Source organism: Schistocerca serialis, chromosome 7, assembly GCF_023864345.2.
Source record: "Schistocerca serialis cubense isolate TAMUIC-IGC-003099 chromosome 7, iqSchSeri2.2, whole genome shotgun sequence".
NCBI lineage: Eukaryota > Metazoa > Arthropoda > Insecta > Orthoptera > Acrididae > Schistocerca > Schistocerca serialis.
In genome coordinates, this window is record NC_064644.1 from 436,130,867 (window position 1) to 436,145,927 (window position 15,061).

Below are 15,061 nucleotides of genomic sequence, written 5' to 3' on the forward strand. Positions count from 1 at the left end.
GTTTGTATGTCTGGGTTAAACTGCGGAATATATATATATATTCCGCAGTTATATATATATATATATATATATATATATATATATATATATATATAGGTAAAATAAGGTATGTTAGGACAGTGGAAGTGCTCGAAAATGGAGAAGGACCTGCTGGACTAAACATGAATACTGCAGGAAGTCACAAGAAAGAAGTAAATTTGAGAATGAGAAGTTGAAGAAAGTTTGTGTACTAAGCAAGAGGCACAAAACAAGTACCATGAGAAGCTGCCACCACACAGGCACAACCACTTGCCTGGCACCTCTCAGTTCCGAGCATTAGCCTCCAGTGGCGCTCACAGTCTGGACCTCTTTCTGCTTCTGTGCCTTATCCTTCAGAGAATCGTGACGTCCTCCGTTAGTGTTGACAGCTGCTAAAGAGAGCGCTGTCAGCAGTGGACTTCATTACTTCTGCTTTGCGTCGGCGGACATGGAGACTGTTCTGTCGACATGTAGGGTTCAGTTCAAATCCCGCAGTCAGCTCAGCACAGTACTCTGAAAATTACTTTCTGACTTAGCAGTCGATATTTATGGAACAATTAGAGTACCAAGAGTATCTGCAAAATTGCTATCAGTTGTACATAGACCGCCAATAGACAGCAAAGTTATTTGGATATCATTATATTTGGATAGAACATCAAGTACCATGTAACACACTGCCCAAAATTTAGCACCATTTTCTAAAATACTCTTAACAGATACTGATTGTGATTTCTTATTGTGTTACCACATTTCTGTTATAGTTCACACAAGTGCATAATGGCCGCCCTTAAAGAATTGTAGCAGTAAATCAGTTTTTGCTACCATGGCTGTTCGGATTGAATTTAAAGTATCATTCCATCACAACAGGGCTGTCAGATAGTTAAAACAGTAAATATGTAGAGCAATGAGAAATTAACACTACACTCTGAAGCAGGACTTATGGATCAGTTCATATTAGGGAGTAGATTGGAGAGCTGAAAGTTTGTATTGCTGCACATCTTACAAGGATAACAATACTACTAAGGGAATTCGCGATTTACAAGGAACGTGAAAAAATAAGTAAATAAAATCTTGTGTGGCCATTGCAGTGCATACAACTGTATTAGAACCTTTTTTTATCTGAGTAATGATGCTGAAAGTAAAAATAAAATCCAATCAGGGCAGCTATAAATAAAGCTTTGAATATATCATGTAGTAATTACAATAAAATAAAAATATTCACAGGTCAGTGGAGAAATTATTATGTAGTACAGTTGTACTTAGTGGGCATGTACAATAATAAACTTAGAAAAGACTTCTCAAACGCAGGATAGGACTGTAGTAGCAGAAAGGCATCAAATGTATGACTCATGTATGAGAACATAATGCAGTTAAGACAGCCAATCTGCATTAGGTAATGTATGAATCTCTGAGACTGATTAATTAGCGAAGTTGACAGTAGTCTTAAATTTCTTGGATTTTCAGGTGTGTTTCAAAACTCCAAGCCATAGAATATTCAACTACAAAAGTGTTACGTTTCCGCATTTGCCCAGAAGCTGGTATTTCTAAGATAAAGCAAATAAGTTACATTATTCATTGTACATGGATCTAATCTATAAAAAATTACTTTCGCAGTTTTCAGATGCAGCACTGTATCACAAAATGGTTGCTAGTACTAAAGACTTCTTTCTTTAGTAAAATTAAGATAGTGACATTTCTGAAAATACTGTTACTATTAAACTGTTCGTTCATCTCAAATATTTTCAGAAAAATCTGTTTTGAGACGAAAGTGCATATACGCTTCAAGACAAAAAAACATACCATACAGCAGCTATCCGACTGGAATGGAAATCGGCAGATGTGATGTATATTTATAGATAAACAAATAAATACAGTTTCAGAAAATTTGGATGATTCGTTCAAGAGAAGGAGTTTCACAAATTGAGCAAGTCAATAACGCATTGCTCTACCTCTGGCCCTTACGCAAGCAGTTATTCGTTTTGGCATTGAATGATAAAGTTGTTGGCTGTCCTGCTGCGGATTACTGTGCCGAACCATTTCCCAATGGCGCCTTAGATCATCCGCATCTTGAGCTCGTTCGGGGATCCTGCCCAAAATGCTTCAAAAGTTCTCAGTTACGGAGACATCTGTTGACCTTGTTGGTGAAGGTAGTGTTTGGCCAGCAAGAAGTCAAGCAGTAGAAATTTTCGGCGTTTGCGGTCGGTCATTTTCTTGCTAAACTGTAAGCCCGGGATGGCTTTTCACAAAGGGCAAGAAAACGGGTTGTAGAATAGCGTAGACGTACCGCTGTGCTGTAAGGGCGCCGCAGATAGCAATCAAAAGGGTTCTGCAATGAAATGAAATGGCGCCCCAGACCATCAGTCCTGGTGGTCGGGCAGCATGGCTGGTGACACTCAGCTTGGCATACCACCACTGGTCGGAATGTCTCCAGACTCGTCTTCGCTGTTCATCGAGGGTCACTTCGATGCGGGCCTCATCACTGAAGTCAATTCTACTCTAGTTAATGTGTTTCCAGGCCCCAGTGACCAGCGAAGAGGTATGTGAAACCACCAATGACAGGGGTATGCTGTACCACCAACCTGATTGTCATCTACCATATGGTCCGATAACCAGGATTGATATTCTGGGGTGCCTTTTCATTTCATAGCTGGTTCCCTATGGTTATCCCCTGAGGCAACCTTACACCACAGAGATACGTTGGCCCTGTTCCACGGCCCGTTTTGTTTCCCCTCATGGCAAGCCATACTGGGCTCAAATATCAGCAGGATAACGCCCTTTTGCTGACGATGAGAGTTTCTACTGCTTGTTTCGTGCTTGCCTAACCCTGCCTTGGCCAATGGTCGTCGGGTCTTTCCGCAGTTAAATACGTTTCGAGCCTTATGGGCAGGGCCCTCAACTAGCGTGGGATTTTTGTCGATCTAACGTGTCAAATGGACTGGATTTAGTACTATAATCCTTACTAGGACGTCCACCAAATCTTACTCATTTTGTGAAGCTCTTTCTTTTGAACGATTCATCCAATTTTTCTGAAGTCATACTCATTGTTTTTCTGTACTCGTATGTCACATCTACTGATTTCTACCTCATACCGATAATGCTTTTGTGGTGCGTCGTGTTTTCTGATTAAAGCGTATGTACATAAGTACGCCTGCTGAAACCTTGCTTACAAACTATGTAAGAACTACTGGAAACAGTATGCAATTTTTGGGGTTCTCTTAATTCTTGTTCTTCGGCTACAGGCCTAAAAACTGTAACATGTGCATTCTGTTTAATTTCTTTCGAATTATAATGGACCTTTGTACTCTTAATAGGATCGGTAGTGACCGAAATTTAAAAGAATGGTGTAGACTGATCATTCCGCTGAAGATGAGTCTCCACTGGTCGGGGTACATCGTGTATTAGTATAAAACCTCTGTTGGGTACTGAAGGAGGTTTCCTCTCTCTGTTTGTGCATTGTAATGATATCGGTTTATTACTTTTGGAGATCAAGGCTGAAATTTGTGAACATACGTAACTGAGGCAATTTTTTGTTTAATCCGTCATACGTGAAACACAATGTATTTCGTTATTATTTACCCACAAATGTTTCGTAACCTGTGCGTCATCTACTACGGATTTCGATCTATTTCCAGAAAGCACATTTCAAAGGTCATAGGTATTTTTCGGTTTTAGGCCTCCAGACTGTAACATGTGAATTATTTTTGATTTATTTCGATTGTCCACCAGGTATTATTTGTAAAACTTCTGTAGCTCGACTTGTATTGAAAGCTTTCTCTCGTTTTGACAACATGTCGCTTGTAAAGAAGTCATGAATAGCTGCTATTTTTTAATATTTCCTCGTAAGTAGTAGTTGTTCACGTCACCGTACTCACGTTTTCCACCCCGTTGTGCATCTCTACACCTTTCTTTATTTCACTCTCACTTTTACTAACAAGTATTTTACTCAAAATAGGATTTGAGCAAACACTTACATCGCAACGCTTGGTTAAGCGGTGCTACGTTATTGTCACCGGTCACTTGTTCACGGCATTTTTTTTTTGTTCAGTGTGACGCTAATTTGGAATGTTTGGTGGAAATTACTGTGGTGCGTCTGCTGGGGGAGAACTCACGTGATGTGATATTTGTGTGTTTAATGAGTGAGGGATATAGATAGATAGAGAGAGGGAGATGGAGAGAGAGAGAGAGACAGCAAGAGAGTGAGAGAGAGAGATAAAGAGAGAAGGGAGGGGAGAGGGGGGGGGGGGCAGGAAAGAAGCAAGGACTGAGAGTGGGAAAGAGGTCGAGAGTAAGGGGCGTTAGGGATTGGGAAGCAGATATTTTCGATATTCGGCGACGTCTGAACATTATGTTTCAAATGGGGAACTGTTTTGTATAAACAATTGACTGCTACAAACAGTGTTTTATTTTCATTCGGGATTTTCCTCTCTTGTATCACATCTTTCTACATGTGGTAGTTCTTCTCCATGCTGATTTTTTGATAGAGACTCTTGCGTTCCCTGAGGATCTTGTTTCCACTCTCAGAGATGTTTCTTTGGGGTAGGGGGGTGGGGGCGGGGAAGGGGGGTGGCTTATATGAGATGACCTGCAAAAGTGGAGCTTGTTCATGTCTCTTTAAAAGTCTGAGATGAACATAATATCTAGTTCTAAAACTTCTTCATGTCTGGTCTGTCTAGACAGACTGAAATGAACTACAGGTTAATTAATAGATTCCAACACTGGAAAATCAGCCTGTGGAGACGTTGTGAGCGTTTAGATTTTTTTGTGAGAAAAACACTTTGTAGTCATAACTTCTTCAGAATATTCCGCACCCTGTCTACGGTTTTGATGCTGTATTTTAGTATGCTCCTTGCTGTGTTCTGTGCAAGGTGGTCCTGGTACCGAATGTTCTCTGTCATGTTTTGCGTTCCTGGCTCTTTGTTATGGCTGGTAACTTACTCATAATTTGTTCCTTTTTGTTTTTTATTTGGTGTACGGTTTCTTTATTATTTTTGTTGTACCAAATCCTTCCTGCTATCTACTGTTTTGTGTGTAGTTACTGTATGCAGCTGAATTTGTCCAGTGGGATTCTTTTAAGCCTTTGTATGATGTGTCAAAAGCTTGAAAATTTGTGTTTCGGTGGATGATTGGAACTGTGGTGATCGGTTGAACTAGTGGCTGTGAATTTCCTGAATGTTCCAAAATTATGTTTGCCGTAAAGCCTGTGTGTGGTGACTTCTAGGAAATAAAGTAAAACGTCTGCTCGTATCTGTACTATGAATCTTACCTTGGGGTGAACTGCGCTTATGTCAGAGGTTATTTGTTTTATCTGGGTGTCTCATCTATCACTCAAATGATGTTCTTCACATAATGGTACCAGTATATAGCTTTGTATTACTTTTTATGTATAATTTAATTGGATATTTTGTTTTCATTGTGATTCAGAAATATGTTTACAATTCGACCTTTGACGGGTGAACCAATTTGCAGACTTTTTTTTTTGTAAATAGAACTCTTTGTTGGAAATAGAGTGATTCTGTTCTGTCATAATCTATTGCGTATCTTGACTTTCATTAATGAGCACTTTTGTTGTGTTTGCTCATTTCTATACTTGTTCTTTAATAATGCTTATCGTTTCTCCTAATGATACAGTTGTATACCTAGATGTGATAATCAAAAGACAGAAGGATTCACTGTTCGTAGTATATTTCCCTCCCTTGTCTTTTCTGTCAGTTCTTGGTTGTTTTATAGGTACTTCTTGTCTGTAAAAGTGTTCACTTTCTGTAGTGATGTATGTATGTGTCTAGCAAGGTGGTAAGATACTGCATGGTTTAAGTTAATTATCAGTCTAATCGTATAGTTATGAGTGCTTATTTTTTTAGCCTTGGGATTCACTTGTGTCATGCATTTTTTTAAATGTTTGTGATGGGAATTTTGCGTATTTAGACAAGTTTCTGTTTTTATTTGCTATCTCATGGATGGCTCATTGATTAATTTGGTGTTATTGTGTTCCATGAATAAATCATCTGATTTGTTGACGTGTTACGATTTGCTCATAAATACTAAGGTACCTCCATTGTCCGCTTTGGTGGTGCAAGTTTTATGCTCTTCTAGTTTTTTATTTACTTTTCAGGAATTACTTTTTTCTGCTTCTTTTTCTGAGTTCATGAAGGTCTTATTCCCCTGGATTATGTGTTTCATCTCTTCTTGACAAGTTCCCTTGTCAAGTTCATATTGAAATTAAACTCTTCCAACTATTCTTCTCGTTTTATTTTGCGTTCTGTTACTGTGATCAGGTTTTCAATTGTCTTGTGTGATATTTTTGTCTTTACGTGGTGTTTTGGTTCCTTAACAAGTAATTCTCCATCTTCTGTTTATTCTGCGTCAGTTACATTGACAGATGTCTCATGGAACTTGCCTTGGGCGCACTTCCTGTGTTTTTTTTTGTGGATAGTTGTTGTGCATTTCACAATACTATAAAATATTCTGTTATGTATTTCTTTTTCACTTTCATTAGTGTTTCCGTGTATGATTTGATTCTTTGTGTGATATCGTCGAAATGGGCTGATATTTTTATACATTAACTAATTGAAATGTATTTTATATAACTGAACACTGGGATGTTGTTATTGAGCATACTGAAAACCTAAGAGTATCTCCTTTTATTTTGGTTTCTTGAGTTACTGGTGACCTACTGTTCAAATTGACTTTTACAAAACCAGGATAAATATTGTTACTCAGACATAACTTTTTTAGCTTAAAGTTGAGGATAGTGTTGTGCAACTATACTGTCGTATTCTTCAATTTGTTCTACGATTTGTGAGAAACGCTTGGCAATGCTTTGGGATAATAATTTTGCTCAGTTTGGGAGCTCCTGATGTCTTTTCTCTCTTGTTTGAAATTATAAAAGAAACAATATCATAGGTTTTTGTTAACACATACACGTTCCGACACCAATGTTTCTTCTAATGTTTTCCATTTATTTCTGAAAAAGTCACACAAAATTGTAGCTGCTTTATTTATTTAGATCTAAAGCTATAACATATGTACTTTGTTTAATTTTTTTCGATTGCTCACCTGGAACTACATTGCTTGTTAAAATGGATTTGTCTGGGTAGCCTTGTATTTACGAGTGTATGATTTGATTCTTTGTGTGATGACGTCGAATATCTGTATTTGCTTATTTTTGACAGTGTTATTTGCAGAGAAGTCTTTAAGAAATTTGCTTATTTATGAATTAATTTCTGATGAGTAATAGTCGTGTATGTTAGCGTACTTACATGTTCCGTTAAGTTGTGCATCTCTGTCGGATTTTCTTTTTCTGTTGCCGTTGTGTACACTGCGGCTGCACCTTCTTTTACTCATTTCACTCTCTCCTTTATTTCACACGTATTTTACTCAGAACGGTATTCGAGACAACGCTTGCGTCAACACACTCTTAGAGAGGTGGTATGTCATTGTTGCCGCTCACTTGTTTTTAGAATGTTTCGAATGTTTGGTGGAAACTAATGTGGTATGCCTCCTGAGCGAGAAACTGTGTGTGTGTGTTTGGAATGAGCGAGAGAGGTGGGGGGAGTGACTGAAGGAGAGAGAAAAAAAAGGGGGCTAGGGTATTTGGCAGCAGATGTCTTTCCATGTCTTATAAGGGTAAATGCATTTCTATAAATCATCGTTTGCTGCAAACAGTGATTATTTGCACAGTGTTGTGTTTTCATTCCAGACTTTCCATCCTTGTGTTAGTGCTTTCTGTACGTGATAGTTTTCCTATGTGATGAGATCTTGATAGATACTGTTGCTTTCTCTGGGGATATTGATATCAAGTGAATTTTATCTATAATGGATGCTGTAGAACTCCGTGACTGTTCATTTATAGGGTGTAGAAAAATTTCCTCTACCAGTCACAATGAAGGATTATTTATTCTTCACTCGACCAGTTTCGGGCTTGTGCCCCTCCTTACGTGTTTATACATTCTTGTACATGCTTATATTGCTGGAGATCACGGCATAAATACGAAGATTTTTATTTGCTGGTGACTAAACAGATACACGTTTGTCGAAAATATGTCTGTACTTCCATAAAGATGAAGCATCATTACTGTAATTACGCTGTAGTGACAGTTTTTGCACTTAGTTGCACACTGTGACAGGTAGCGGAAACTTTGCTACGCCCTATTGATATCAGTCTCAAACTTGTCTGGGTTCTGATTTCTTTTGATGTGATGATCCGCCAAAGTAGAAGGCGCACTGGCACTTTTTACGGCTCTAAGATTTCCAGGATATCTAGTTCTAAGATTTCTGCATCTTTGGCTTATGTAGACTGATTGAAACGATCTACAGGTTAACTAATAGATTCCAGCTTTGGAAAATTTTGCTCTGGGGGTGTTCTTAGTGTTTCAATAATCTTGTATCGCATTTTTTGTGAAGTATGACATTTGCAGAGTGTGCCGCATCCTGTGGCCATATTTGTTACTGTAATTTAGTAAGTGCCTTGCTGTCTTCTTTGTTAGATGTTTCTGATTCGTTGTGTTCTCTGTGATTGCTATGCGAAGGTGTTTCTGTCTCTTTGTTCTTGTTGATAATCTTTTCACAGTTAGTTCTATCGTAATATGTTTTTTTTATTTTGTTCTTTAGTTTGTTAAGTATTTATGTGTAGTGCCCATTCTCTATTTCTAGTTGATATATTGTGTTGAGCTGTCTATAACCTTACTATTTATTTTTCTGTTTTAACTGATTCCTGTCGGAAGACTGGCGAACAGCACTTATCTTAGTGTGGTGTGGTGTGGTAAGCTTACCATTTTTTGGGACAGATATTTTTTTCTGTTCAGAGGGAAAATGAATTCAGTTGTTAATGTAAGCATTGTAAATGCAATGGCAAAATATTCTTAGTTGCTTTCTGCCGCTACACAGTGGCCGCTGAAATGCTGATACTTCTTCGTGAGGTACATAGATTTGTATTTTCTGTGAACCGCAGTCATGATAAAAAAGGGTGCAGTGTGTTGCTTTACCTGAAATGGACAAGTAAATAAATTCTCCTCTTTGTTTTATCTAGGTAATAAGACGGTATCTAGGAGAAATTTTAAATCTATTACTTTTGCATGAGGAAAATTTACACTCTTCACTACAATCATAGTGTTGTTTACACCTACTGTACGGGAAGGGTCTTTGTATGAATAATCAAAGTACGTATTACAGAATTGTGGTCGGTTAATATTGCTGCTTAAGAGATCCTTTTATATGTTTACTAATGTTGACGGTTTCCAGACAGTGAGATTATCGAGTGTAGTGTGCATCATTATTTAGACCCTACACAAAATGATCCTGTGCAACGGAACGTTTTTTCGTGCAACAACTATAGTAGCTCCTGTTTAGCCGAATTGCAGGGGGAAAATTGGTACACCTACAATTACGACGTCTATTTTGATCCGATGACGGCATATGCCACCTGGAGGATATCAGATGTACTGACAGTGGTTTCAAACCTTTAACAGGGAATGCTCACACCCAGAAGGCTCAGTGTGGTGCAGACGTGTGAAGCAAGCAGGTTACCACGCCGCGGAGGTGCATTCGTACTTCGTACAGCCAAATGAGCTGATTTGAAGTGGGTCAGTTACTGGCTTTCCGAGAGTCGGGAAGGTCTTTTCGGAGAACTGTCACATGTGGCGTCCTGTGTGCAACTATGCTGGTATCAGTTACCACGTGATCATTCTCATACCCGTAGACCAGGTTCTGGACGTCCACGCAGAACCCAGTCGCCCACCATGATCGTCGTCTACAAGACAGGCAGGAGTGGCAGATCGTAAAGGTTCCACTGCACAGACAAGAGGCCTGGTGAGCCCAGATGTATCAACTCGAACTGTTGCGAACTGGTTACCAGCAGTGGGACTGTGTGGACGCAGACCTCTAGCCCGTCTCTCACTCACGCCACAGTATCGTCGTGCACTTCTCGGCTGGTTCTATCAGAAGTTCACTTGGATCGTGGAATGGTGCGCCGTGGTCGTCAGCGATAAAAGCAGATTCTGCCCACATCCAAATGATGGTCGTTCACTCGTACGGTGTAGACCTTCTGAGTGCTGTCTCGTACAGTGCATTCTTCGAAAACACACTCGGCCAAATCCAGGCCTTGTGGCCGTGGGTGCTATAAGTTACAACATTAGTTCACCTTTGGTGTCTCTGGAGGGGACGATAACGAGCGTTCGCTACGCACAGAATGTTGTTACACCTGTTCTTTCGCCGTCCTTCGAACAGGAAGGTGATACATAGTTCCAATAGGAGTACCCTTGCCGACACAGTGTCCCTGAAATTGAACATGCTCTGGAAGACGTGCAACAACTTCCCTGGTCAGTAAGATCTTTGGACTTGCCTCCAATCGATCACATGTGGGATATGATAGGACGAGAAGTGATCAGAGCGGCTTGGCAACCAACAACTCTTTGACAACTACCTGAAAAGGCCAAGCAGGTGTGGCATAACGTATCCTAGATCAGTATTCGCCATCTGTACGATTGACAAGATGCCAGAATCGGCGCCTCCGCTGGCGCCTGTAGAGGCTACACCACGTACTGATATGAGTGTTTCGGCACGGGTCAATACACGATACCTCTGTACTGCTTGTGCTATTGATAAGTAAAAGTAATCATTTTATGTACGTCGTATGAGCTGTGATAAAAACAAATCGTTAGAGAATTGGAAACCTCTAAAACACTATACTAATTCTTTTCCAGCAGATTAGTTGTATGTTCACACGTATTGTAACAAAATAAATGAAATTCATTTACAGGGTGTTAGAAAAAGGTACGGTCAAACTTTCAGGGAACGTTCCTCACACACAAATAGAGAAAAGATGTTATGTGGACATGTTTCCATGTTAGAGCTCATTTTAGTTTCGTCAGTATGTGATCAAATTGTAAATTTTCACAATCAACATGTGTGGGCTGACGAGAATCCGCACGATATTGTGCAATCACGTCATCAACACAGACTTTCTGTGAAAGTTTGGGCAGGCATTGTTGGTGATGTCTTGATTGGGCCCCATGTTCTTCAACCTACGCTCAATGGAGCACGTTATCATGATTTCATATGGCAAATTCTACCTGTGCTGTTAGAATATGTGCCTTTACAAGTACGACACAGCATGTGGTTCATGCACGATGGAGCTCCTGCACATTTCAGTCGAAATGCTCGTACGCTTCTCAACAACAGATTCGGTGACCGATGGATTGGTAGAGGCGGACCAATTCCATGGCCTCCACGCTCTCCTGACCTCAACCCTCTTGACTTTCATTTATGAGGGCATTTGAAAGCTCTTGTATACGCAACCCCGGTAACAAATGTAGAGACTCTTCGTGCTCGTATTGCAGACGGCTGTGACACAATACGGTATTCTCCAAGGCTGCATCAGCGCATCTGGGATTCCATGCGACGGAGGGTGGATGCATGTATCCTTGGTAACGGAGGACATTTTGAACATTTCCGGTAAAAAAAGTGTTTGAAGTCACGCTGGTACGTTCTGTTGCTGTGTGTTTCCATTCCATGATTAATGTGATATGAAGAGAAGTAATAAAATGAGCTCTAACATGGAAAGTAAGCGTTTCCGGACACATGTCCACATAACATTTTTTTTTCTTTGTGTGTGAGGAATGTTTCCTGAAAGTTTGGCCGTACCTTTTTGTAACACCCTGTATACATTATTACTTTTTCTGAAATTTCATACATCTACACATAGTTTTTATATGTATTTTGCAGTATTCAGATTTACGATTGTTACTACACTTTTTCGTGATTTTCATGATTTATTTGCTGCAGTTCAAAATGGCTGCCTCTTAGATCTAAGACAAACAACTAAAAGCTCGGTGTCCGTATGTTTCTTGAAATGATACTTTACTTTAGTGAGATCTCGTAAAATTTCGGAGCTCGATTTTATTTATTACCGTGTCAGAAGTACAGAGTATACAGTCAACGAAAGAAAATCGATCTTTGACAACTTTTTATACAATGGCTGACCAAAATTTAGCCTCGTCGATTATAGTCTGTGTCTTCCTCGTCACATCTCTCAGGTAGAAGTACAGTTTGCTTCAATATCCAAATCTATGCACAACTTCCAGTTTCTTGCTTTGACCACCGCCGAAATAACTTAAAGACAGGTCTGGGGAGGACTTTTGAGATTATTTTGGGGATAGACTGCTGCACTCGAATGTGCCATCCGTTTTAGAACTCCCAATTAAAACATTTTCATTCTACGTGGCACACCGAATCAGTGTTTACCTGCGATGGAACTTTTTTTTGGCGTACGAGTAAAAATCTATACAATGATAAACACTACTCCGCAATGACGTCAACAATCACAAGTGTCAACAAAATATTGGCAGATAATGCTCTACTGGTATACAGGATGCTTCATTATTACACAGTAATTAGCTGTAACCAATTTCCTTCCAGATCAAACACAGCATCATTCAAAAATGTTTCAAATGGCTCTAAAAACTATGGGACTTAACATCGGAGGTTATCAGTCCCCTAGACTTAGAACTACTTAACCCTAACTAGCCTAAGGACATCACACACATCCATGCCCAAGGCAGGATTCGATCGTGCGGCCGTAGCAGCAGCGCTGTTTCGAACTGAAGCGCCTAGAACCGCTCGGCCACAGCGGCCGGCTCAGAGCAACATTCACATAAGGTCGAAACTAATTTTATAAAGCAAGATACGTGCCTTGAAGCGTTCTGGCTTGAAATACAAGTTTCAACAATAGATTAGATATAGCTAGCAGTGAAGCAATGAAAAATGGTGTAGAAGCCAGGATCGATCAATCACGTTACTATTAAACATTTTTCTTGTTGTTGTTGTTGTCGTCGTCGTCCTCGTCGTCTTTAGTCCAGAGACTGGTTTGATGCAGCTTCCCTTGCTACTCTATCCTGTGCGAGCCTCTTCTTCTCCGAGTACCTACTGCAACCTAGAGCCTTCTGAATCTGCTTATTGTATTCATGCCTTGGTCTCCCTCTACCGTTTTTATCCTCCACGCTTCCCTCCAATACTAAATTGTTGACCCCTTGATGCCTCAGAAAGTGTCCTATCAACCGATCCCTCCTTCTAGTCAAATTGTGCCACTAATTCCTCTTCTCCCGAATTCTATTCAGCACCTCCTCATTAGTTATGTGATCTACCCATCTAATCTTCAGTATCCTTTTCTAGTACCACATTTCTAAGACTTCTATTCTCTTCTTGTCTAAACTATTCATCGTCCAAGTTTCACTTCCATACATGGCTACACTTCATACAAATAGTTTCAGAAACGATTTTCTGACACTTGAGTCTATACCCGATGTTACAAATATCTCTTCTTCAGAAATAATTTCCTTGCCATCGCCAGCCTACATTTTATGTCCTCTCTGTTTCGAGAATCATCAGTTATTTTTCTGTCCAATTAGCAAAACTCATCTACTATTTTCAGTGTCTCAGTCCCTAATCTGATTCCCTCAGCATCACCTAATATAATTCGAGTACATTCCATTATCCTTGTTTTGCCTTTGTTAATGTTCATCTTATATTCTCCTTTCAAGATACTGTCCATTACGTTCAACAGCTCTTCTAAGTCAATTGCTGTCTCTGACAGAATTACAATGTCATCGGCCAACCTCACGGTCTTTATTTCTTCTCACTGGATTTTAATTCCTTCACCGAATTTTTCTTTTGTTTCCTTTTTTGGTTGCTCAATATACAACCGGAATAACATCGGGGATTGACTACAACACTGTCTCACTCCATTCCCAACCATTGCTTCCCTTTCGTACCCTTCGACGCTTATAACTGCGATCTGGTTTCAGTACAAATTATAAATAAGCTTTCGCTCCCTGTATTTTACCCCTACCACCTTCAGAATTTCAAAGAGAGTATTCCAGTCAACATTGTCAAAGGCTTTCTCTAATTTTACAAATGTTATAAATGTAGGTTCGTGTTTCCTTAACCCTCCTATATTAAGGAAAATTTTTCCTCTCGCTTTCTTACATGTCTACGGAATCCCATCTGATCCTCCATGGGGTCGGTTCCTACCAGTTTTTTCATTCGTCTGTAAAGGATTCGTGCTAGTGTTCAGCCGTGATTTATTAAAATCATAGTTCTGTAATTCTTACTCTGTCAGCACCTGCTTTCCTTGGAATTGGAATTATTATATTCTTCTTGAAGTCTGAGGGTATTTTGATTCTCTTATACATCTTGCTCTCCAGATTTGGCCATGGCTAGCTCTCCCAAGGCTATGAGTAGATCTAACGGCATGTTGTCTACTCCTGGGGCTTTGTTTGGACTTAGCTTTTACAGTACTCTGTAAAATTGTTCACGCAGTATCATATCTCTCACGTCATCTTCATCTATGTCCTCTTACTTTTGTAAGATTTTTGTGAGGTAAGCGATTTGTGAAACGCATAGATTAATGTTAGTCAGGGCCATTTTTTTGTAGGGATTTTTGAAAGTCAGATTGCGTTGCGCTAAAAATATTGTGTGTCAGTTTAAGCAGTCTTGTACAATTGTTCTAAGGGGGCGTTTCACTTTTCCATAACATTTCCCTTAAGTACATCCCCCTTGTAGAGTCCCTGTATATACTCTTCCATCTTTTTGCTCTCCCTTCGTTGATTAGGACCTGTTTTCCCTCTAAGCCACTAAAATTCATCGAGGTGGTACTCTTTCTTCCAAATGTCTCTTTAAATCTTCCGTAGGTGGCATCTATCTTATCCCTAGTGATATATGCTTCTACTACATTCTTACATTTGCCCCCCAGCCATTCCTGCTTAGCAGTTTGGCATTTCCTGTCGATCTCATTTTTTATATGTTTGTATTCCTTTTCGCCCGCTTCATTTACTGTGTTTTTATATATTCTCCTTTCGTCAATTAATTCCAGTATCTCTTCTGTTACCCAAGGATTTGTGCAAGCCCTCGTCTTTTTACCTACTTGATGCTCTGTTGCTTTGCTGCCTTCTCTATTTCATCTCTCAGCAGTACCCATTATTTTTTTACTGTGTTCCTTTCCCCTGTTCATGTCAATAGTTCCCTAACGTTTTCTATGAAACTCTCTATAACC